Below are 23,161 nucleotides of genomic sequence, written 5' to 3' on the forward strand. Positions count from 1 at the left end.
GTTCGACTTGATTAAAAAGGGGGAGATTGTAGGGTCGAAATATGTTGTAATCAGTCGAAGTCTGTTTAATTGTTTTTTTCGTATGTTTTGTTCTCTTCGTATATTTTGTTATGTATTTGCTAAGGTGTCTTTTGTACGAAGCTTAACGTCTAAGCCTTAGTATTTTTTGTACTTCCTGTTTCCTATAAATAGGAGCTGAGCATTGAGTAGATAATAAGAGTTAGAGAGTGATTGTAATAGTTCACCCTTTTTACTATCATTTTGTAACTTGTGTTCATCGGAAGTAATAGAGCTGAAACCAGATTATATTTACTTCTCGTGTTCAAATTACATTTGATTTACTCTGATTTGTTTCATACTCGATTATCACTTCTACAAAAAATTTCATTTTAATTAGGTTATTACATAAAACAAACAGTATAAAAACATTCATAATAGTATCTCATGTCAAAACCAAAGTGTCAATAATCAAAACATATTATCATAAAACCATATCAGAGTGTAATCCCAAAGATCTCATATGCGGAAAACTTAGTGTGATGCGTTGTGATCGAGTCGGCTCCTTTGCTTTAAATAAGAAATACCTAAAACCAAAACTGTAAACTGTAAGCATGGAGCTTATTGAGATCCCCAAATACCACATACCATACATATCAACATACTGCCTAACATATCTGGGTGCTGGCCTACCCCTTCAGTCTCTTTCAACCGGATACTGTCTTGCATATAAGTACATAACTCGCATACTGTCATACATAACCATGAGCCATACATATATCATAATAAATAAAGATGCTATGTGCCAAACATAGTCTTGCCATTATGCCACGGGCCGCCACATAGTCTTTCTTGCCAAGCCGGGGGCCACCCCTCCTCGGTCTCACAGACAAGTGCCAAGAGCCACCTCCTGGTCTTCCATGCAAGCATCACAAAGACAACTAGCATACATACTACTCTACTTAGTTAATCAGCATATAGTGTGCCAGGAGCCACCTCCTGATCTTTCATACATAATAGCATACAGTGTGCCAGGAACCACTTCCTGGTCTTTCAAACATATTGCCTAGGGTTAATCCCCAAACTCACACTTGAAGGCCAAGCTTAGGGTAAAAGGACCATTTTACCCCTAACCTATCTTGGTCCAAGACCAAGCCCCAAACTCACACTTGAAGGCCCAAAAGCCAAATAATGAACCAAGGCCCATTTATGGTTGAATTTTCCAAACTGGGCCCAAAATGTTGGATTAGTGTCTAAGCCCGTAACTATATTTGGTATGTACTTGATCCGGTTATGCATGGTCCTTTTGGGTTGCCTTCACCAAAGCAACTTGACAAGGTAATTTAAGGAAAGAGAGAGGATATTATGGTTTATTAATATATTATAAGAATAATATACTAAAGGAGAAATCATATTTATTTAATTAGTATTAGTCATAAATTAATTAGGAATTAATTTGGTGACTAAAAGAGATTAATTAAATAAAGGGGCATAAACTGTCAAATGTGTGATAGTTGAGTTTTGGGCTGGGAAACCTAATGGACTAAGGGGAACGAAATTATGATGAGGGATCATCATATTTTCGTCCAAGGGCCCTATTCCAGAAGGTTCCTTAGGCTACTTGGTGGCTAAGGTATCCATTAGGGTTTAGACTGAAACCCTAGCAGCCTATAGTATAAATAGAGACCCTTGCATGCAATTTTCGGCCACTTGTTCCCAAGAGAAAACCCTAGGCCGAAAATTAGCATCCTCCTCTCTCTCAAAGTTGCCTTCTTGCTTGTGTGGTGTTTGTGATCCATTAGAGGAATTACAATTGTGATTCTAAGCTCAAGAGAAGAAGATTCAAGCTACTATTTGAAGAGGTAAACATCTAGATCTGATGTTATATGTTAATTTTGATATTATGCATGCTAGATTAGGGTTTGTAAGTCTTGGATTCATTTCATGTACAATAGAGAAACCTAGATCCAAGCATTAGGGTTTGTATGAGCACATAGGATTGTTCTTATGCATAAAACCCATCAGTGGTATCAGAGCCTTGACTGGTTTCTGTTGTATGTGATGCAATTGTCGAATTCTTGCTGAAAAACGATTTTCTTGCCTCTGCCCGAACCAACTCGGCGAGTCAGTATCTGGACTCGGCGAGTTGGCCCTACTCGGCGAGTTCAGATTGCTACTCGGCGAGTTTGGGACTCAGACAGAGGATATCTCGGGATTTCTTGCTGTTTTGGTGAAGAATAATTGCCTTATATGTTTCTAACTGATAAAATTCGAATTTTATTGTTATTGAAAGATTATCCTTGCCAAAACACAAGATAATTACCAATTGATTAGATAATAAATTCCTTATATGATTAAAATTGATTATTTGAATTAATTGGGTAACTTATCTTGCAAGAAATTGAATTAGGTCAAATATAGATAATCACTAAATTAATTGTTTGATTTCTATTATTTGTCATTTGATCCCTTGTGTTTTGAAAATTTCAAAACTTGCCCTCAAGTTTTGAAATTTAATTTTGATTGAAAAGTTTAATTTTGAAAATTTTAAATTTCAACCCTTAGAATTTTACAAGTTTAAAATTCAATCTTATACTTTATCCATTACAAGATTAATATATATATATATATATATATATATATATATATATATATATATATATATATATATATATATATATATATATATATATATATATATATATATATAAGAATAAGCTAGTCTTATCGCTAGTAGGCCTCATTCACGAAGTCGGTCTATAAGGTGGGTATAAGGTTGCTGCCTATAAAATGACACTTAATGGGTGTACACTCACACCTACCGCTTGCTTGACTGGTGGAGGGTCGTTAGCCGAACGGATAGGATAGGGCACTTAATTCATCATTATAAGTATAATGGAAATATTAAAGTAACTACATTGTTTTATAAATTCCCAATCTTAGTTACTTTAGGGTAAAATGTGAAAATGATGCTATTCCATGGAATTACACTTTGTACCCCTGTCAAACGTTAGTGGAGTGTGCGTGGCTAACCGGCACACTAATTTGGGATTGACATTGGTGACAAAGGGTGGCTCGATGTTTTTCATAGATCAATGGAGCGTGCGTGGCTAACTGGCACATTGATTAGGTGATAGAGACATTGGGTGCAGCATGTTGATTTGCATGGTTATTCACAACTTGTTTGCGATCCTCGGCATCCCAGTCACAAATTTGAAGCGCATATCGAGATTTAAACATGCCATTGAAGTGTTCAATGAATCTCAAAAGAAATCTAGGAATTTTCAAATACATTTAGAACTTAATCTCTTTTCGTTTTTCATGGTGAAAATTAGTGAATCATCATTCACTTACCTTCAAATTATTTACTTTTAGATTACGGCATCCCTTTTCTAAGTTGTAAATAATGTTGTTGGATCCTAGCCCTAATTTCTCATTTGGGTGTTTAATTAGGGATTCATTTCTAATCAAACTTTTTCCTTTCTATTTCAGATATCTAACGCAAACGCAAACAACAACACTTCTGGGTCATTCTCGTTGATGAACCTGTGTCAAAAGGTGACATTTGATGGGTCGAACTTGAACGAGTGGATGAGATACATTCGCATGATAACTCGCTACGAGGACAAAGAATATTTGCTCGATGAGAAACTAGAAAAGATCAACCCAGAAGAAGCTACTCCTGAAGAGATGGCCGCCTTTGAGGCCCACGAGCGTGATGCGACGAAAGTTCATTGCATCATGCTGACCACCATGAACCTCAAACTCCAAAAGTCCTATGAGGACATGTATCCATATGAGATGCATCAAGATTTGCTGGACAGGTACCACCAGAGCGCGAGGCAAGAGCGCTATGAGATCATTACCAACATGATCACCGCTAGGATGGGGAGTGGAGAATCCCTAACTGCTCATTTGCAAAGAATGCAAAGGTATGTTGATCGTCTTCTCAAACTTAATGTTAAGTTTGATGAGGATTTGGCTATCGACATCATCCTCCACTCCTTGCCTTCCTGCTACAACCAGTTCAGAATGACCTACCACAAGAATAAGGAAGAGGTCACCCTGAGTACACTTCAAGGGCTCCTGAGGACAGCTAAGAGCAACCTCAAGGACAAATCTATTGCATCATCCTCTACTGTAGCTGCTCCTGTGTTGGCAATTAGCCATGGAAATGGAAAGAATAGGAAGACTCCTTCTAAGAGCCACCAAAAGGGTAAGCCCCAAGATGGTTCCTCTTCTAGTGGGACCAAAGCAGGTTCTGTTAAACCCTCTTCTGACCCCAAGGAAGCAGAGTGCTTCTATTGCCACCAGAAGGGCCACTGGAAACGAAGATGCCCTAAATATCTGCAGGATATTAAGGATGGGAAGATAAAGCCCACCTTTGCAGGTATGTATTTAATTAAATCTAATAACTCATCACTTGCTACTTCATAGGTCCTTGATACTGGATGTGGTTACCACATTTGTTCTGATTTGCAGGGGCTAAGAGAAAGTAGGGAAGTGGAGCATGGAAGGATAAACTTGATCATGGGAAACAAGAAGTCTTCACCAGTCACCAAGATCAGAGATTATTCCTTAGTGTTGAGTAATGGGTTAGGGCTAGATTTAAATAATTGTTGCTATTCGCCAGATATGGCAAGGAACATCATTTCTTTTCATGGATTGTTTAGACAAGGTTTCAGATATTCGTTTGATAATAGTAATGGTTCTATTAATGCTTATTTGAATGGTGTCTTTTATTTCAATGCATTACCTTGTAATGGGATTTATGAATCTGTGTTAATTATAGATAATTTTGGAAATGATGTTTTGAATATTGATTCGTCCACAAGTTTGGACAAAGCATGCTTGTGGCATTATCGCCTTGGCCATGTTAACAAGAAACACATAGCCCAACTCCAAAAGGATGGAGTCTTGGAGTCATTCGACCTTAGGGACGATGACGTGTGTGAGTCTTGTTTACTTGGGAAGATGACCAAGTCACCCTTTACTGGCACATGTGAAAGGGGTTAGGGTGTATTGGATCTCATACATACAGATGTATGTGGACCCTTTAGATCCACCATAAGGGATGCTTGTCGCTTCTACGTGACTTTTACAGACGATTTTAGCAGATATGGATATATATACTTAATCAAGCAAAAGTCAGAAACCTTTGAAAAGTTCAAAGAGTTTAAGAATGAAGTAGAGAATCAGCTGGGCAGGAAAATCAAGATGCTTTGATCTGATCGAGGAGGAGAGTACCTAAGTCTTGAGTTTCACGACTATCTAAAAGAATGCGGAATAGTTTCGCAATTGACGCCTCCTAGAACGCCACAATTGAATGGTGTGGCTGAGAGACGTAATCGAACCTTGTTGGACATGGTTCGTTCTATGATGAGTCGTGCTTCGTTACCAATCTCATTCTGGGGGTATGCCTTAGAGACTGCCGCCCATATCCTTAACTTAGTTCCCACCAAGAAGGTTGCCAAGACACCTCACGAGATGTGGACAGGGAAAGCTCCCTCGTTAGCACATATCAAGGTTTGGGGTTGTGAAGATTTCGTAAGACGAGAGACTCACGACAAGCTAGAACCTCGTAGTGAGAAGTGTTATTTCATTGGCTATCTACAGAAGTCTCTTGGCTATCTCTTCTATAGACCAAGTGACAATGTTGTCTTTGTTGCTAGGAGAGGAGTTTTCAGAGAGAGAGAACTCATAAGTCAAGGAGACAGTGGGAGTCAGATTGACCTTGAAGAGCTTCAAGAGTCAGGAGATGAAGGAACCTCTGACACTGGCGCTCAAGCTGAGGAGGAAACTCCTGTTGAACCAATTGACCAGTCCTCACCTGTTAGACGTTCGAATAGAGTTAGTGTTCCACCCCAGTTTTATGGTTTCCATATTACTACTGACGGGGATACGTTTATTAGTGATAGTACACTAATAAATCTGGACGAACCTAATAGCTAGAAGGAAGCCATGGCAGGCCCAGAGTCTGCTAAATGGAAAGAGGCAATGGACAGCGAGATTCAGTCCATGTATGACAACCAAGTTTGGAATTTGGTTGATAATGTACCAGGTCGTAAGACAGTCGGGTGCAAGTGGATCTTCAAGAAGAAGACAGACATGGATGGGAAAGTGCACACTTATAAAGCGCGATTGGTCGCGAAGGGCTTTACTCAAACTCCAAGAGTTGACTATGATGAGACCTTCTCACCAGTTGCTAAGATAAAGTCTATTAGGGTAATGCTCGCAATAGCTGCGTTTCATGATTATGAAATTTGGCAGATGGACGTAAAAACCGCTTTCCTAAATGGGAAGTTGGCTGAGGATGTTTACATGAATCAGCCAGAGGGTTTTGTCGATGCGAAGCATCCCAATAGGGTGTGCAAGCTTGAAAAATCCATTTATGGATTAAAGCAAGCGTCTCACAGATGGAATCTTTGTTTTGACGAGAAGATTAAAGAGTTTGGCTTTCTGCAAAGCGAATATGAGTCATGTGTGTATGTCAAGGCCAGTGGGAGTATAGTGAGCTTTCTCGTATTGTATGTCGATGACATACAGCTCATAGGAAACGATGTCCCAACCTTGCAGGAGGTCATGTCCTGGCTTCGGAAGTGTTTCGCTATGAAGGACCTCGGAGAGGCTTCGTATATTCTGTGAATAAGGATAGTGAGAGACAGAAATAAGAGACTAATAAGACTCAGTCAGGATACATACTTGGAAAAGGTACTAAAACGTTTTAGTATGGAAAATTCCAAGAAAGGGGAGTTGCCAATTCAATGCAATACCAAACTGAGTAAGACTCAGAGCCCGAGTACAGAGGCAGAGATAGCTGATATGAGTCGAGTACCTTACGCTTCCGCAGTTGGCTCGATTATGTACGCTATGACTTGTACTCGCCCTGATGTGGCCTTCGCTTTCAGCATGGTCAGCCGATATCAAGCGAACCCTGGTAGAGCACATTGGACAAACGTTGCTTATGGTGGCAGCGAAGACTCCCGGTTATCACATCGTCGACTTAACTTCGCCGGAGGGTAAACGTTGCTACACTCGGTGGCTCGACTGCTCGGAAAAACCAGTGAAACGGATGATGGCGGCTGAGAAAGCTCCGAAAAGGGGTGTGGCAGCTGGAAGAGGGATATAAGGTGGTGGCTAGATAAATATTTAGGGTTAGCATTTCTTGATGCTACATATTCAAATGGGAAAGGAAAACATGGGTTTAAGTCCCGTGTTTCCTTCAAACTTAATTCATTTTTATACACTTTGATCCCTCCTCCATAAAGATTTTTCATTTTAAGTCCAAAAATTACCCTTTAGCCACTTGCTTCCATAATTCCTTTCATAATGAGTCCTAATAATTACCAAGCATACCCCCACTTCTAAAATCTTTACAAAATAAGTCCCGAAATTACACTTTAACTCCCGAATATCCAAATTATAACATTTGGCTTCCAAAACAAACATCTCACTGAATATAATGGGTTTTAGGGCTACAACTCTTTCATAAATTTTATCTATTCATCTACTTAATAAACAGGGTGTTACAACTATCCCCCACTTAAATTAGATTTTGTCCTCGAAATCATCCCGTACCATTCTTTACACGCAAAACCACTCAAGTAGCATGGCCACAATCCCGGGCACACCCTTGCCTTCCCAGGATGACCGCGACTAAGCTTCGTAAGGCCCTAGAATCCACAGGTGAACGAATTCCTTGCAAGAAGGTCACATCTACTCTGTCTGAAATCTGTAGTCTCGAGGTGGTCTAACTCCGTGACAGACCGTTCATACTGAATCATTATTGTTGAAACCAATCCACTTATCCCTTACTGACTACTCAACTTCTGAGTACTTGAGGTTCCCACTATAAAACAGAATCACAGATCTAATTATCCCTGCAGAACACTTATACTTGACCAAGGCTCAGCTAATCCCGCTGTGAGTGACTTGGCACTTCCGATCATCAAGCTACTCCACACACACGAATTTCAAATCACTACTACTGTCTGAAGCATCACGTTGCCTCTTATCTGCTTTCCAAAGGCAACCAAGACCTTCCTGGTCCCCAACTTATCTGGAATACTGAATTCTTGTGCCGTTGTTGAGCCAATATTAACCAGACAGTCGCCCCAGGCGACTTCCGAAGAGGACTTCGGCTATCAAAGTCTGCCCTAACCATATTGCCAAGCATGGCTCCATTATTCCTTCTGATCTTCCCGATCATGACGGTTCGACTACCTGTCGTCATCAAATCTAATACGAAAAGTGAAGTCTACCAAAACCATTGTAGTCTTACATCACGCTTGGTCTCCAACAACCTACCATCTCCTGAATCCGATCATACTGTGAGTGAATCAAAAATTTGTCACATTCTCACTGTCGAATAGGGACCGGTGAATGCTATGGGCCACCCCGCAATCTTACAACACTCCCATACCAACTCGATTTTTCAGCTACTTTTGCAAGTATAACAAGAAAACAAACCTGGCTCTGATACCACTGTTGGGTTATGAGCATTCTAACACTCCTAAGTGTACATGCAACCCTAAATACCTTGGATCTATGTTTTCTCTATTATACATACAATTATGAACATCCAAGGTATTATCCTAATCTAGCATACAAAATAATAAATATAACAAGATAGAATACATACCTCTTTGATGTAGAATGTCTTCATGAAGCTTGAGTGCCTAGTGCCCCAAGTGTGACACCTCAAATGGTTCACACAACACCAAATACACTTGGAATAACTTGAGAGAAACTTGAACACTCCTTGAAATCGTCTAGCCCTCACACTCACACATTAGTGCACGATTTCTTGAGCCATGGGATTCTTTTATATGGTGGCTATTAGGGTTACACCATGTAACTCATAACTTTACCCATTCCTTATGCTCCATGGATTTTAACCTCCATGGAGTATCCATGGGTCATCCCATGGACTTAGTCCAACATAAGGAATCTTGGATCACAAGCCCACATATATAAGAATGAATGATTTACACAATCAACCCATATATTTAATTAGTCTCCTTTTGATCAATTAATTAATTCCAAATTAATTCTTGATCAATACTAATTAAATAACCTTATTAATATATTAGAACTTATAATATATTAACCACCCTTAAGTGTTATTTCTCTCATTATAGTCTATCCAAATGCATGATGCCATGCAACCCAAATGGACCATGCCGGGTCGGGTCAAGTCTTACCAATTATAGTTATGGACTTAGACATTAATCCAACAGTCTCCCACTTGGATAAGTCTAAAACTATTATTGCGTATGAATTCAGGAACCGATCACCAATCGTAGCTCTCAAAAGCTTCTGTCGAACTCTGACCTTGTCGATGAACTCTGACCTTTGTCAATGACTTGTCCATTAGATAAGGGATCATATATTCCTCCATTCTAGATATCATATGGACTGAGACATGGATTATCAATCATTCTCTCTGTCCATTCGTTGTTTCCCGATTTCCGATTCATGATGACTGACTGATTGAACAAATCAAATCAGTCCTGGCTTGGCCAAGCACTCACATGTATCATCTTTAAATCATCGAGGGGCCCACAGATATCGCTTTTATCCCGAAGGTAAAAGGAATGGATAAACTTCGACTCATATGGCTTGTTCTACTACTTGTTGAATCATACACAAAGGCACGTTTTATAACATCGAGTTACCAATGCGTTTTCATGCAATCAATGTATAACCAACTCATAGTAACAACTCATATCTCTAGGTTTGAAGAATATAAGATATTATCGTCTCATGATCACTCGTGATAAAATCCATGAAGTGATTCAAATGAGCGCGGGTTAAATCCAATACTCAGAACTTATGAGCACTCATGAGTGTTGTAGCACCACTTTGTCCACCAACTTGGACCTCTACAAACCAACCCATGACAGTCTTGATTCATATCTACTTCCAACATATGACCGACTGTGGATGGTTTGAATAACTTAATCATTCAGGAAGAGCGACTTAGTTATTCTGGAAGTCAAAACATGCAAAGTGAAACACAAGAATAAATGAATCAAATATGGTATCAAACCCTATGAATATAAATAAACACTTTTATTTATCACCATACGGATTACTCCTTATTCATTGTTTCGGTTTTATCAACTTTATACTTGAATTTAAAACAATAGTTGTCCCATGCTCCAAGCATGTACACTATGTTTTCTAAACACTAGTCATGCCATACACCAAGTATGAATACTATGTTTGTCTATGATCTTTACTTTGTAAAATAGATCAATTGAACATCACTCCAATGATCCTCTTTTCACAGTCCCAAATCCTTACTGCAAATGCAAGAATTCCAAATTCATGCCATTTACTGAAATCTGTTAGATTCTAAACTTATATGCATTGATCATCTTAATGATTATGCACGAAGTCAGAAAGACTTGACAACAATCATTACAGAGCATTCCAAAGGAGATCAGCTCCTTGGAAACATCCTTCTTTCATTAAGTTTCCTAATCTTACACAGATTGAATAATTTCTAACTTTGAAACATTTCCATATTCCATTTTGACTATCACTTCTGAACAAGAGTTGCCTCCTTACAGATTATGTCAATATGGTCCTTCCAGAATTAACATTATACTTCCAACTGTCCTTGAGCAACCAATCTTTGGTAAAACTTAGATTGTCCTCGACAATTGCTTAATCATTTTAGTCATATCCAATTCTAGACCTTTTCCCTTCATAATGCCCCAGGCATTTGGAAAATTTTAGAAAGGATGAATATAGCACATGTAATCGATCCTATATCCGAAGCATATGGGACACGATTCATGATGTCTCACATAAAGACTAAACCAGTCTTTTGTTATAATATTTCCATTTCAATTTGCCAAGTTCTCAAAATTCAGATTATGAAAAAGGATGCCGTAATCATAATTGAATTTTAGAACGAAAATAATGGACCCATATATAGAATTTCCTTATGTTGAGCCATTCCAACATGAAATTAATATATATATCCTTGATTAAATACGATTAAAATCTCAATCTAATCTTTTAGAATTGAAATGAAGTATAATTTCCTCTCCCTTAATTATAGCAAAACAACTTTTTCAACCCCTGCAACCTCACGAATTGAAACTTTTGTTTTCTATAATTAACATTGCTAACTTGCAACCTTTGTCATAATTATCATGCTCCCACTAACATGATGATTATTAGCATAACACTTATGCTCCCACTAGCTTTGACATGTACTCAGAAATCAGCTGACTTTCTTACCAAAGTTCAGATTTCTGATACTAGATTGTTTTGATAAAACTTTATCAAAATCATACACCTCTCTTAGATAGCTCACATGTGTGGCAAAACAATTTTAGAACTATGAAAAGGGATGCCGTAATCATAGTCTCAATTGTTTAGACCTTTGCCACTTCTCACAAGTCCATGTTAGTGTGCCGGTAAACCACACACGCTCCACTAACGACTTTGAGAATGCAAATATCACAATTGCTATCTAGCTAAAATCTACTTAGTGAAAGTGTTTCCTCACCATCATTTTCATGAATCGGAGAGAAACCTTATGACACTTAGATTTAATAGTGTATGTGTTCTTATCCATGTGAATTTGTCAAAACCATAATCACAAGACAAGGTTAGTGACAAATCCAAACTCATATTGATTAAACTTGTGCAATCTTAAATTCTTGCCATTTGGCAGCTCAGGTGCCTGCCATTGCTTCCAAGTAGTTGTGCAACCAATTGAGAACTCTCAGAACTCCTATGCAAAGCCAACTTCAATAGGCACAAAAATGTCAACACGATAGGTTATAAACCTCAAGTCGTGTGCTAGTGAAGAACTTTAGGTTTTATTCTTGATTAAGTCTTGAAACTTTCAAGAGCTTTAAGACTCCCACTGTCCTCTTGACATATAAGACTCCCTTGTCAAATATTCAAGAGATAGTGCGGATTCTTTATCAAGACTAACACTTTACACAATTGGCCTAAGTTGGTCTCTGTTTTATCCAAAACATCACAACTTACCAATTTCAAATGTACAAGAGTAGATAACCTTTTACTCTTACATTTGACTAGTGTTAACAAACCCTCTTTAAGATATGTCACTCAAGTTACAATCTTGGAGTATGACTCTAAGAATTGTTTTGGAACGAAGTATGACTCATCTTTTTGATTTAACCATTTCAACAATTCATGACTCCTCTTCTTAGTCATAAGAATGCACTAAGATGACTTTAGAGGACCAATTGTGATATGGTATCTTAATCATTAAGATGATCATAAACATGATACTAAAGTACTCTCCCATCTTTTCAGATTTGAGAAACTTTTATCTTTCTGCCATACTTTGATTCTTCTTATTCGTTCTGTCTCACATTGAAACTTCTCAACTAGCTACCTCATGAATATAACCACATGCAACAGAGATCAGATAATCCTTCGAGTAAAAGACCCATCCCTAGAACGGTTAGACTCAGACAAGAGCTGCGCAATAGGGTCAAGTCCATCACTCTAAGATTATCTGACCTGTGTCCCATGTGACTTAGCATATTCACTTAGTAGCTAACTCACATCACTAAGAGTCCCACAAAGCACAAATCAAACAGCATTCAGACAATGCAAAATCAAACCATCATACTCCAATCAAACCATTCTATCCTCAAAACAGGAATATGTACATGCAAATCAAAGGCTCATACAATCGGGCATAACCTAAACAGGCTAGCCTATCACTGACTGATGAGTACTAGCATGCAAGTCTATAAGCACATATAATAGGCATATTAGGCATCCTCCTAGATCCATAGCCCTAATCTAGCAAGCAGTTCTCATAATCATATCATAACATAACATATCATAACACGTATGAGTATCTTGGGGAAAACTTACTTGAGCTCGGCAGATTGCACGCATCACACATCTTGTTCTTTTTCAAAGTTCCTTTTTCTCTTTTCAAAATTCTTTTTAGAAAATGATTTTCCTTCTGAAAATTTTCATACCAAGTCCTTAGTTTGAGTCCAGACACACTCGAGAGTGTGTCCGAATCCCTCAAACCAAGGCTCTGATACCAACTTGTAACATCCCAAAATTCAAGACCAAAAATTTCTTTTTAATTAAGTTATTACATAAAACCAACAGTATAAAAACATTCATAATAATATCTCATGTCAAAACCAAATTCTCAATAATCAAAACATATTATCATAAAACCATATCAGGTGTAATCCCAAAGATCTCATGTACGGAAAACATAGTGTGATGCGCTGTGATCCAGCCGACTCCTTTCCTTTGAAAACGAAATACCTGAAACCAAAACTGTAAACCGTAAGCACGAAGCTTAGTGAGTTCCCCAAATACCACATACCATACATATCAACATACTGCCTAGCATATCTGGGTGTTGGCCTACCCCTTCAGTCTCTTTCAACCGGATACTGTCTAGCATATAAGCACATAATTCGCATATTTGGGTGTTGGCCTACCCCTTCGGTCTCAAAGACAAGTGCCAAGAGCCACCTCCTGGTCTTCCACGCAAGCATCACAAAGACAACTAGCATACATACTACTCTACTTAGTTAATCAGCATATAGTGTGCCAGGAGCCACCTCCTGGTCTTTCATACATAATAGCATAAAGTGTGTCAGGAACCACTTCCTGGTCTTTCATACATATTGCATCGGGCTAACCCCCGTGTCTTCCTGTCATACATAATACTAAATGGGTCGGCATTGGTGCCTTAGACCCATACAAACAGTGAGGAGACTCACCTCGCACTGCTGAAGTCCCGCGAATAAATCTTTGGTTGTTGGCTGACAGATCCCCAAACTGTCAATCATCAAAACAACACCCAATTAATATTTGGGATCTAATAGATAACCATAAGTACACACTTAGGGTAAAAGGACCATTTTACCCCTAACCTATCTTGGTCCAAGACCTAGCCCCAAACTCACACTTGAAGGCCCAAAAGCCAAATAATGAACCAGGGCCCATTTATGGCCCAACTTTCCAAATTGGGCCCAAACCTTCATATGGGCCTTACCCTAAATCCCATCCAATTATTGTAGTCCATATGATTGTTCTTGAATGGCCCATTATTGGCCCAATCACCAAAGCCCAATAGAAAGACCCAACTTAAGGCCCCAGTGAAATTAGGGTTTTCATATAAAATGACGATTAGGGTTAAGTGTTTCTCACCTAACCCATTAAGGACTTAATCCATTAAGTCCATCACTCTACTATATAAGTCATATGGTGTGATTGGGTGTGATTCACAATTCCATTCCAATGGCCCAAATGTGGGTCCCGATAAGTCCAAGGCCCATATATCCAAAATTAGGGTTTTCTAAACCCTAATTAGAGTTTCCAACCCAATCATAGCCCAATAGGCCCAAAACTAGTTCCTTAGATCACTTAGGGCTTCATTAGGCCCACTAGGGTTTCATAAGGCGGGCACCACCCACTACCACCTCGGATAGTGGTGGTCAACGGCGACTCACGGCGGCTCGCCACCTCACGGTGATGGTTACGAGTTTCTCTTTTTTATTATTCCTTTACCAATTACAACTTACAACACAAAAACCCAATTAAACACACACACACTGAAATAAATGCACCCACACAAGCACCCTTGCGGTGGCCGGCGGTGGCACATGTTGGCAGCCACCCCCTCACGGTGTTGGTGATGGCTGCTCTCGCAAATTCTGGCCAAAGAAATCGTACATACAACATAATACCCACGAAAACCCATGCAATATACTGTCACTCACACAACACACACTCCCAACCACCCATACACGGTGGTTAATGGTGGCAGAAAAGAAATAGCGGTGGCAGCCACCATGGTTGGCAGCCATGGTGGTTTTTCTCGGGTTTGCTGGCCAAACGAGCATCCATTGACACTTCATAGTGAAGTATTACCCACACAAACAAGAATCCATCACGAAGCATGCACCCACCTCGGCCACTTCTAGTGACAGATGGCAACCGAAGCACAAAGAGGCAACTGCTCGGAGCTACGGCGGCAGCAGCGATCGGCTGAGACGTGGCACCGAAGAACGGAGGAGAAAAGAAGTCGTGACTCCGACTTGCAAACAGCAGCAACGACAGAAAGGGAAGAAGGAGAAGAGTAGAATTATGGTGGCAGAGGACACTCCTGGTTATCACATCGTCGACTTAACTTCGCCGGAGGGTAAACGTTGCTACACTCGGTGGCTCGACTACTCGGAAAAACCAGTGAAACGGATGATGGCGGCTGAGAAAGCTCCGAAAAGGAGTGTGGCGGCTGGAAGAGGGATATAAGGTGGCGGCTAGATAAATATTTAGGGTTAGCATTTCTTGATGCTACATATTCAAATGGGAAAGGAAAACATGGGTTTAAGTCCCGTGTTTCCTTCAAACTTAATTCATTTTTATACACTTTGATCCCTCCTCCATAAAGATTTTTCATTTTAAGTCCAAAAATTACCCTTTAGCCACTTGCTTCCATAATTCCTTTCATAATGAGTCCTAATACATACCAAGCATACCCCCACTTATAAAATCTTTACAAAATAAGTCCCGAAATTACACTTTAACTCCCGAATAATCCAAATTATAACATTTGGCTTCCAAAACAAACATCTCACTGAATATTATGGATTTTAGGGCTACTACTCTTTCATAAATTTTATCTATTCATCTACTTAATAAACGGGGTGTTACAACTCTCCCCCACTTAAATGAGATTTTATCCTCGAAATCATCATGTACCATTCTTTTCACGCTAAACCACTCAAGTAGCATGGCCACAATCCTGGGCATACCCTTGCCTTCCCAGGATGACCGCAACTAAGCTTCGTAAGGCCCTAGAATCCACAGGTGAACGAATTCCTTGCAACAAGGTTACATCTACTCTGTCTAAAATCTGTAGTCTCGAGGTGGTCTAACTCCCTGACAGACCGTTCATACTGAATCATTATTGTTGAAACCAATCCACTTATCCCTTACTGACTACTCAACTTTTGATTACTTGAGGTTCCCACTATAAACAGAATCACAAACCTAATTATCCCTGCAGATCACTTATACTTGACCAAGGCTTAGCTAATCCTGCTGTGAGTGACTTGGCACTTCCGATCATCAAGCTACTCCACACACACGAATCCCAAATCACTACTACTGTCTGAAGCATCACGCTGCCTCCTATCTGCTTTCCAAAGGCAACCAAGACCTTCCTGCTCCCCAACTTATCTGGAATATTGAATTCTTGTGTGGTTGCTGAGCCAAGAGTAACCTGACAGTCGCCCCAGGCGACTTCCGAAGAGGACTTCGGCTATCAAAGTCTGCCCTAACCATATTGCCAAGCATGGCCCCATTATTCCTTCTGATCTTCCTGATCATGACAGTTCGACTACCTGTCGTCATCAAATCTAATACGAAAAGTGAAGGCTACCAAAACCATTGTAGTCTTACATCACCGCTGGTCTCCAACAACCTACCATCTCCTGAATCCGATCATACTATGAGTGAATCAAAAATCTGTCACATTCTCACTGTCAAATAGGGACCGGTGAATGCTACGGGCCACCCTGCAGTCTTACAACACTCCTATACTAACTGACCACTAGTGAATGCTACTGGCCACCCCGCAGTCTTACTATGCCAACATACTAACGACTAACAAACGAATGCTACGGGACACCCCTTAGTCTTTCGACGTTTCTACTCTATCAGCCAACTAGTGAATGCTACGGGCCACACCGCAGTCTTACAAGACTTCCACACTACCTGTTAACTAGTGAATGCTACGGGCCACCCCATAGTCTTACCATATTCTTCGCGCTATCGAGTCGCTGGTGAATGCTACAGCTATCCTGCTATCTTACAACACCTTCTATGATATATGGCTACTGGTGAATGCTACGACTATCATGCAGTCTCACATCACCTCCCATGCTAGCTCAGCCGTTGACCTAGGTCTTACCGCTGATTACCAATCCAAACACACCCGAAGTCGAGCACCCACGCCGTCTAACATCACTCATGTCCTGAATGGGATCCTCAACTTGGTTCCCCTCATAGTCTGCTACACATCAATCAGATATGATCCCAAAGTCGGGAAGTTTCCTGAACTTCCAGTTCATACTATCCTCCATTCAGGTAGCCACTTGGGCCACCTTTTCTTTCCTGATGGGGATACGAGCTCATCCCTATTTCATGCTTGCTTCTGTCCTGGGTAGCTGAATGGTTCTCCCCCACTTCGATCCGACTAAGTCTTCACAGCACGCGAGAATTGTAGGATTCCTAGTCCTACTTGCCTTATAATAATCCACTCATGACATCCTATGCTTACCAATACTAGCGATCACTTACCAATTAAACCCTAAGATCGCCCATCCTCCGAAATCTCGAGAGTACTCTTGAAATCTGGTCCAGTTTGACACCCCAATCCACCTCCCTTGCTGACAACTGGAGGCTTTAATCTTCACTCCGGCTGACGAATCCTCATTCCCACTTCCGATCTTGCAACGGGCCACCCCGCAGTCTTACTATACCAACATACTAACGACTAACAAATGAATGCTACGGGCCACCCCGCAGTCTTTCGACATTTCTACTCTATCTACCAACTAGTGAATGCTACGGGCCACACCGCAGTCTTACAACACTTCCACACTACCTGTTAACTAGTGAATGCTACGGGCCACCCTGCAGTGTGTGACATCCCCATTTTCATGGCCAGAAAAGACCGATTTTGTTTATGCTTTGTTTGAAAATCAGAGTAACATTTTAAATAAAAGTGTTGTGGAATTTGTTCCCAAAACAAAATATGATAAAGATTTATCAAAGCATTTCCAAATAAATGTATTTCATTAAAACCTTGGGATGTCATGTTCGATACAGATCAAAAGCATAAACAGTACAATATAAACCTTACTACATTTATTCATATCTACAGGCCTATATCCGTAATCTCTCATCCCAAACATCATATATATGCTCGTACGCCACTACCTATAATACAAGAAACTGAGTGGGTCAGGCTTGGGAGCCTGGTGAGCACATAGGGTTTTCAATCCACAATAAATAAGTTTATTATTTTCATCAACCAAACAAACCCGATTACCCGTTCCCGTTATCCTCACTTTACGTCCCTAAAACATCTAACATAACGGACCTAGCCTAAGGATTTTCATCGGGGCGATAACACATGATTTGCAGGTTCCTCAGCAATTCATGTCAAATAAGGCAACCATGTGGGGGGATGGAGTACTGCTGGTGAGCATACAGTTCAAATAAACACCTTCTGGTTGCGAGCCTGCTAGCGTTCCACTGGACTATCTAGAATAGTCTGTGGTCGTTATCTATACTCCGCTAGATGACTAGATCATCAATAACATCGGTAACGAGGCCTCTCATTATTTTATTTTGTCACACAGCAAGTATTACTTCTACCCATGTTTTACCCAACACATTTTATAGATATAAAATACATATACAGTTTTAATCATTTAAAACATGTATAAAATCGTTCATCCAGCATAGATGGCAAGTATACAGATAATATGCACATGTAGCACGTAATTTATATAAAATACTTCATATCTATGTGTAAGATGAAAGTAACTATGCACTCACTTGTTAAGGTGGTGATTCCGAACTTGGACAACACTTCTTTACTCTTAAAACAATTTCCTTCGACAAAACCTAGTAATATTACCACTAGGGTTTAGTCTAATATTGATAGTCTAGCCATTATTACTATTATATAAGCGTTACGCGACACTCTTATATAACTCATAATAATAGCCCAAATAATTATTTTAAGGTCCTAATAATGTTACTATAATTAATTAGAAGGTATATTAAAAATAGCGTAGTCGTAGCTCACTTACAACGAGTTTTCTCGAAAACCAGGCTTCGCTTGGAGCAGCGTTTCCAAGCCAAAAGACCCTTTTTCTCGGGGCTCCGGGAGCCTCGAGGCTTCCTTCGGGTGCTAGGAGGTTTACCTAGACTTTAGGGGGCTTAAGGAGCTAGAGAAAGAAAGTAGAGAGAGAAAGAGAAGTGAATTTGGAGTGAAATTATCTGAAGCCTTCGCAGGGTATTTATATCCCCCAGCTTCGGTCTATGCTGGGCATACCGAATATGTACGCTAGGCGTACTCTTACATCGTACAGCACGCGTCCGTAATGGCTTGGTGCGACGTGCCTTCTCCTGGACCGAGGAATGCAGCTATACGGGGGGCGTAACTCCTTCCGACGCGGGGCGTACTTTGCATCTCAAGGCAGCCTTCGGACTACGTGGGGCGTTCTCGGATTACGCTGGGCGTAGTCCTCACACCAGCTGTCACCATCCGAAGCGAGGCGTGGGTAACAAGGAACGGCTGAGATTTTGGCCACGTCATCGAGTTCGCATCAGGCTTCTTAAATTCATACTCCGATTTCAAAAGTTCGTATCTTTTGCATACAAGCTCTGTTTTCAACGTTCTTTATATCCACGCGCAGGCGGGAACGTACTCTACAACTTTCGTTTAGACTTTGTCGGCTAATTTTGACTTTATTTTTAAAGTTATTTTATTAACAGGCCGGGACAGGATTGGTCCGTTAAAAATTCATAACTTCTTCATCCGACATCCGTTTTCGTCTGTCTTTTTATCGTTATACTACTATTAACGTGATATTCGATTCTCGTTTAGGTTGTGTTGGCTAAAAACCGCTCGATCTAATATTCGAATTTCGGGTTGTACACTGCTAAGCTGAAATTTCGAAAAATCATAACTTCCTCATTCGAAGTCAGAATTGGGCGTTCTTTTTACGCATGCTCTCGGTTTAATGTATTTTACGACTTTCATTTAGATCGCTAATGCTAAAAATCACTCTATCGTAAATTCACTATTTACGCTTCCCGGTGTCGTGTCGGTTCTGTCGCGAAACTTCGACATGCCATAACTCCTTCGTTATAACTCGGATTTCGGCGTTCTATATATGTACGGAACCCTTGTAACATACACTACAAATATTATTATGATTATTCATTCTAAATAATCTTCTACCAAAAATTCGTTTTCAACACTTATTGTCTCTATATGACTAGCCCAGATCTACGGGCGTTACAATTATCTCCCCCTTAGGATGATTACGTCCCGTAATCATCAACGAAATAGGGCTTGTATAATGACTCCATATGTTATCTCTTCATCCTAGGCAATAATCTTAACTTCCATGTTGCTTCGAACGAGTGCTCGATCTTGCATAATGACTCTTTGAATCCTTGACTACAGACGGTGCTCGATCTTGCACCTGTTCCCTATCTCGCATCAATGAAATAGGGCTTGTATAATGACTCTTTGAATCCTTGACTACAGACGGTGCTCGATCTTGCACCTGTTCCCTATCTCGCATTAGACTCCAAATTATGACCTTCAAGTCACAATCTCGACCCTTACTGGAGACTCCTTCTTCTTCTTAACAAACTTAAGAATAAATTGTTTGATTTCTATAATAGATCGATGTGCCTCGTTTTAATGACCTCTCGTCGTATGTTGCAAAACTTAGACTCAGGTCTCTTAGAGTCAAATTCCAGAACATACTGTACCTTCCTTCACGTTCTAATGTGATAAAATCACATTTCAACATGTATCATTTCTTGCTATCAACTCCTTTAACAACGAGCGCGATACTTCTATTGATCGCTTCGATTATCTTTCACTTCAGTCTTCTGGCTTAAGTCAGATGCTCCATCGAACTTGGTTCTCTGGACCACGCAACATACTCAGCGTAGTCGGACTCAATTTGATATGACCACTAGGATCGGAATAACAATCATCTTCTTAATCATTACCGAAACAATGGTAACGACATACTCGAATAAAATGAAATCAGTTACTAGCTTCTTGGTAACCTTGTGACTTTCCCTGATCCAAGTGTGAGTCATGTGCTTCCAGTAGTATAGGCCTCTACTACCTTTCACACCTACCCATACTCGTCCCAAGTATTGTCTCGCAGTTCACCCAAGTCACCATACAAGAAAATCACATAACAACTTGACACATCAGATAACAAAACGAAGGTTTTATATTATTCCTTGAAATGATTACACAGGTGCTCAAGTTCAACCATACTATGCCTCTAATAGGCTACACCACATGGTACTATCTACATGACTACTTCATAGATCCTCATTCCTGATCCCTTTCATTGCCATCTGCTTCGTCAAGGATCATATGGAACGCTCTTGCCTTCGGTTTCGGTGGAATGTTTGGTCATGCCGCCTCTTTCTTCTTCGGGCAATCCTTAGCAACATGTACTTCTTCACGACATTCATAACACACCCTTTTGTTGGCGGTGCAATCGTTGGCTTAATGCCCGGTCTTCCCACACTTGTAACAGGTCACTTCCTCGCTACATTTCCCGAAGTGCTTCTTCTTGCACTTCTCGCACATTTAGCCTTGTTTCCTCCTCCACTAAACTCTTTTGAACCATACTTGATCTTCTTATTGTTGGGCTTTGCAGACCCCTCGAACTTCCTCTTCTCGCCAACCTCAACCTTGCTGGCAGCTCTTCCCTTAATCATATCCTCCACAGACATGGCAGCCCAGATAGCTGCCTCCAGAGTAGGTGCCTGACGCACTAGCACTGCGTACTCCCATGGAAGTCCCTTTGCATACTTGTCAATTTTCGTGAGCTCATCCAGAACAAGACACAAGGCGAACTCCATCTTCTCTATGAAGTTGTTGGTGTATTCATCAATTGACATGCTTCCTTTCTTCAAGGTCAGGAATTGGTTCTCTAGCTCGAGCAGATTTTGGGACGAGCGATACTTGCTTTTGAACTGCACCAAAAACTCTGCCCATGTCAGTTGCAGGGGCTCATTGGAGCTTAGAGTCTTCCCCAGAGTATTCCACCAGCGCACAACGCTTCCTCGGAACTGATGTACTGCAATGGTGGTATGTAACTTGCCTCTGCAACCACACGTCATGAAAGCTAACTCCATCTCCGAGATCCAATCCATGACTCTGATCGGATCTTCCTTTCCAGTGAAAGTCGATGGCTTGCAAGTCAGAAAATCCTTTTACTTGCATGCATTCCTCTCGAATCCGTCATCCTGGTTGTTTTGTCGAACTATTGGTGGGTTGGCTTGACCAACGGTCCCACTATAGTCCCCTCCTTCTGACTGCCCATCATTCAATTCGGGCTGTTCAACTGGCATTGTAGGTTCGTCCCTATTTTCATGCAACATCTGCCTCATCTCTTCTCGTTGTTCAGCCAACATAGCCCGTATCATGGCTTGTACTTTGGCCATTGTAATTGGCTCAGGAGCATCTGCTACAACAGGTATTTGTTCAATCATTGGTGGTTGATTCATGTTCCCATTTTCATTCCCGGCTCCACTGTAGGTTCTCGCCATTTTGATCTTTACACCGAATAGGGTGAATTTAGATCTTTATGTAGGATAGACGTTTAATTTATCCTTATCTCTCCAAAACATTTACATTTTAGTTCTAATATCGTAGTCGTACGTTTAGAATCCTAAACACATAAGGTTTCCAGATCTGGTCGGCAACAGACCATAGATCCGAACAAATAACAGCATATTAGGCACAAAGCATTTAGCACATAAAAGCATTTTAGGCACAATTCCTAAAATAAGCTAGTGCTCACACCTCACAATCATCGCTTAGCATTCTAAGTTTAAGTCTAGAAATCCTACAAAATCCTAGTTTGTTTAAACTAATGCTCTGATACCAACTGTGACATCCCCATTTTCACGGCCAGAAAAGACCGATTTTGTTTATGCTTTGTTTGAAAATCAGAGTAACATCTTAAATAAAAGTGTTGCGGAATTTGTTCCCAAAACAAAATATGATAAAGATTTATCAAAGCATTTCCAAAGAAATGCATTTCATTAAAACCTTAGGATGTCATGTTCGATACAGATCAAAAGCATAAACAGTACAATATAAGGCATACTACATTTATTCATATCTACATGCCTATATCCGTAATTTCTCATCCCAAACATCATATCTATGCTCGTACGCCACTACGTGTAATACAAGAAACTGAGTGGGTCAGGCTTGGGAGCCTGGTGAGAACAAAGGGTTTTCAACCCACAATAAATAAGTTTATTATTTTCATCAACCAAACAAACCCGATTACCCGTTCCTGTTATCCTCACTTTACGTCACTAA

Source organism: Lactuca virosa, chromosome 5, assembly GCF_052849685.1.
Source record: "Lactuca virosa cultivar CGN04683 chromosome 5, Lactuca_virosa_CGN04683_v6, whole genome shotgun sequence".
Taxonomy (NCBI): domain Eukaryota; kingdom Viridiplantae; phylum Streptophyta; class Magnoliopsida; order Asterales; family Asteraceae; genus Lactuca; species Lactuca virosa.